We start from the raw sequence: 4470 nt of genomic DNA on the forward strand, positions 1-4470 counted from the left end.
TAATAATAGTGCATTCTTACTGTGTTTATCTTCAATTTGTTCTGTATACATCTTGTTTGTATATAATTGTTTGCATGTTGTCTCCACTGTTAGACTATAAGTTCCTTTAGAGCAGAGGCTATCTTTTGCCTTTATTTACACAGTGTACATAGTAGGTGTTCAATAAATGCTTATTGATGACTTGCTGACTTGACTTCATTTGGTATTAAAAATATATTACAACCTGACCTCTCTCTACCTTTCCAATATTGTGAAATATTGAAGCATGTTACTTACCTTCACAAACTCTATGTGTAGACATGCCAGTTTGCTCACTGTTCCTCACACAGGATATTTCATTAATGCCTTTGGAACAACATTGTTCCCCATGCCTCAAATTCTCTCCCCTTTTCACTTCTTCCTCTTAGAATCCCTGGCTTCCTTTTTGACTTTTGTCAAGTCCACCAATTGGATAGTACCTTCTCCTCTAAGGTTTCCATCTATCTTCTTGTGATAGTAATGGAATGTGGAGATTCCCCTGTATTGGGCTTGGTTTTCAAATTGATTGTATTAAAACCCAGAGCTTGTTAATCCCACCTGTGGGATGGACTTTTTGATGTGAAAAGAAAGTCCTGAACTGGGAGGAGCTGGTGATGTAGATTTGGAGAGACACTAGAGAGAGGCGGAAGATCTTTTTGGAAGCAGCACCTCGTGGAGAGAGAGAGACTAAGAGAATTGCTGGTGGCCGCTTTGAATTGCCCTGGACTTTTGAGATCTGCCCCCTGAGCTGCCAAGGACTGAGGAGACATGGCTGTTTTGCTGGTACTTTGTCTGTCTGTTTTGATGTTATTTTGCCAGATTTGTCCACTGGTGAAAGACTGTCCTTTTGTTGAAGAAGTCCTGGAACCTGGCTGTTCGCTAAGAAGGCCTGCGACTGTCCTGCAGACAGAGAGTGAATACTGTCCACTGGTGAGGGACAGTACTGTTGTTGCAGGGGTCTGGAGACTGTCCTGCAGACAGAGTGAATACTGTCCACTGGTGAGGGACAGTGCTGTTGTTGCAGGGGTCTGGAGACTGTCCTGCAGACAGAGTGAATACTGTCCACTGGTGAGGGACAGTGCTGTTGTTGCAGGGGTCTGGGAGCCTTTCTGTTGGTTCGGAAGCCCTGAAGAAGGATTTTCTTGTTGTATGTTTACAGAAATCCTGGGAGAGGGCTTTGCTAATGTGTTCAGGGGTTCTAGGACTGTTCTACAGACAGATGATAAATTCATGAAGGGACTGGCAATGTATCTTGTGGCTTTGCTAAGCCTTGTCTCCCCAGGAACTAAGATTGCTGAGAACTTGCCTCGTGTCAAGATGAAGAAAAGACCTCCATTTGGGTATTAAGTGCTGTGTTTAAACTTGATGTAACTCTGGGGTAGATTCAATTGTGATCCAGGGGTGGGGAACTTTTGACCTTTTTGTGTTCTATGGTTGAGCAAATGAATGTATTTTACTTATGTTTGGAAACTAATCTCCATTTGAGAAGAGGGGCTTTGTGGTGGACTTAATTAAGGTATAGCCTAGGGGTGGAGAAGTATTTAGAACAGAGACTTTGTAATTGATTGAATGATTGGAAGATCCTGGGGTGGGGTAGGCCTTGGAGATTATTTAATCACACTTAGTAAATGCTGTATTTTGAATGATGTCATGTTTTGATCTTCTCTGTTCTTGGTTTGTCACTGAATAAAATAGAGAGCACCTATGCTGGTATTTTGAACCTGGGAAGTTGCCTTCTTTTGGCATTACATTACACTTCTCTGTATGTATTATGTACATATATGCTTATATACAGGTTGTATCTGCCATTGGAATGTGAATTTCTTGAGTCAGTGTACTGTTTTAGGTTTTTCTCTTGTATCTTTAGTATTAAATTAGCACGATACCTGGAATATTGAAAGCACTTAGTGCATTCTTATCTATTGATTGATATATCTCTTTAATTATTATAAATGTAATTATTATAAAAACAGTTTATATACAATATCTAATCTATCCTCACAACAACCTTGTGAGGTGAGTGCTATTATTATCCCTATTTTACAGATGAGGAAACTGAGGCTAGGAGAGGTGAAAAGACTTACTCCACATCACAGATCCAATAAGTATCTGAGGCAGGTTTTGAACCCAGATCTCCCTGACTCTAAATCCAATCATCTATCCACAACATGTGCCTCTCATATGAAAGACATATGTACTAAGTCATTTATGTACTAAGAAACAAGAACATAATTTCTAAAGAATAATATATGGAAAATATATAGAAAAACTGTCTTTGAGGTGAATGTTGGGGGTGGAAGATTTTAAATGTTTTCCAGTATAGAGATAGGAAAACTGAGGTTCTTTGAATGTTGTTTCCAAATTATGGGGAGTCTCCATGGGAGTTTTTAGAAATAAGATATGAATCTCTTCATTTAAGTATTAGATAACATAGCCATCTTTAAAAAGGCAAGAAATATTTTGAATAATGCTACAAAAGAAGAGAGCTATTCATGTAGGAATAATGAAAGGCAATAGAAAGAAAAGCCAAATGGCTCATCGGTACTCCCAAGATATTAAAAGAACCAATGGAAGACCTTGAACATTTTAAGTAGATATTCAATGAAGGACTTTTGGAAATACATAAACAAGAATGAGAAGGCATAGATAGGTTATAAACAGCATCAACAGAAGGAAGGAATGCCCAATTAGATGGAATTTATTAAAAAATCTGTTCATCCAAGTATCAGAAGTGTTAAGTGATTCATAACTATTGTAGTTTTTTTTTAATCTGAACAAGGAATCACTGGCAGATATCTAAATGTCTGAGAATAAAAAAAACACAACACTTAAAGTTTGTAATCCTTTCTTGTATCCCTTCCCAGAATCATGTGGATTATGTAATAATTTCATTAACAAAGTACTTATTAGATTTGAAGTACCTCACTCAAAATATGTAACTGAATTCTTCGTAGCTAAGCTAAACATCATAACAAAGTCAGACAATTTATACATACATATTCAGTACCTGGAATTATTTCATATTTAACAAATTAATTATGCTTTGATGCAAGAATAATTAGTAAAGTAAGGAAAACACAGGTTGATTCTTCATTATAAAGCTTAAAACCACGTTGTTTATCTGATATTCTTGACCACATTTGAACTCTTCCTGAGTTCAGATACACTATGCCGCCTAGTTGAGATAAAGTTGGGATGGAGAGGAAAGATGTAAAAAGTAAAGTGGCAGGATATCATATCTCACTGCTGAAGCTAGAGAAAACTTTGAAACTATTTTGTCTGGATTCATTACAAATTTCTGTCTCAAAAAAAATGATGCCTTTGACTGAGACCCTTTTCTCTCCTCCATATCTCACTTCCTAGAGAGGCCTTTCACCATTATCTCCTCCTTCACCCCTGTCTGTCATGGTTCTCTTCAAGAGGCAAACAACACGTCTGTGAGTAGTAGTGGGAGCTGCTCCACAGGGGACCCAACTGGAACCAGCCTTCCTTCCTTCCTTCCTTCCTTCCTTCCTTCCTTCCTTCCTTCCTTCCTTCCTTCCTTCCTTCCTTCCTTCCTTCCTTCCTTCCATCTTTCCTTTCTCCCTCCCTCCCCCCACCTTCTCTCTCTCTCTCTTTTTCTCTCTCTCTGTCTCTCCTTCCCATCTCACTTTCCACATGGTCCACATAGGGTATCATCCATTTATCTGCTAGTGCTCTGCCCAAAGGAATGTAAATTTTCATCTCTGAAACCACAAAAGAGATCTTGGGGTTTACAGACTAGATTTTCCCCCCTTAAAGACCTTGCCCTAAACTCAAATTATTCTGGCTCTCATTGATTGGCCAACAATAGGTCCCAGGCCAAGCCATACTAGGAAATTGTTTGGGCCCAGATGGACTCAGAGTGAATGCAAAATAACTGTTTTTATTTTGGTCAGAAGCCTTGAGGGTTTCCCTGCCAGATAAGTAGGTAAAAGAGCACATTGTCTGCTTCATTTCTTGCCTAACCTTAATCACTGAATGGGCATTGTCTCAGTCAAACAGACTGTTAGAGACCCTAGTTTAAAAAGGCCAAAGTCTCCCACTGCATTTAGGGTCATCTCCAGTCATCCTTATCTGTATCTTGCAGATGGACTCAGATGGTACAATGTTAATGGCATTTAAGATCTCCCCCGCCCATTAATAGGCCTTACATAGAGCCCATTAATAGGCCTTATGTAGAGCCCATTAAGGGAAGCTTGCTTGTAGAAAGACTTTCACACCTTTTGCTAATTTTTAATTAGGCACCATGTCCTGAGAGTTGTGATGCCTTCTGGCTTTGAGAAGTGTATGTACCGTGTTTCCCCGATAATAAGACCTATCCCAAAAATAAGCCCTCCCCTTACTGTGTAAGATTCCTCTAAAATAAGCCCTCCCCCGAAAATAAGCCCTATTGAGATTGCTACTGTCGTGAAGGTGATCCCCTGTGCTACA

At 39.2% G+C, this 4470-nt stretch overlaps 1 long non-coding RNA gene across 1 annotated transcript; it reads left to right on the plus strand.

Moving 5' to 3' along the window:
- Positions 1-518: 518 nt before the first annotated feature.
- On the plus strand, positions 519-1743 carry LOC138147712 (uncharacterized). Its single transcript, XR_011164869.1, has 2 exons — positions 519-867; positions 1301-1743. It is a non-coding gene; the product is annotated as an uncharacterized lncRNA (long non-coding RNA).
- The last annotated feature ends 2727 nt before the right edge of the window (positions 1744-4470 follow it).

The sequence above is a fragment of the Petaurus breviceps genome, unplaced genomic scaffold (genome assembly GCF_028583685.1).
Source record: "Petaurus breviceps papuanus isolate PSGF00001 unplaced genomic scaffold, PetGlider_PUasm1.0 90804, whole genome shotgun sequence".
Taxonomy (NCBI): domain Eukaryota; kingdom Metazoa; phylum Chordata; class Mammalia; order Diprotodontia; family Petauridae; genus Petaurus; species Petaurus breviceps.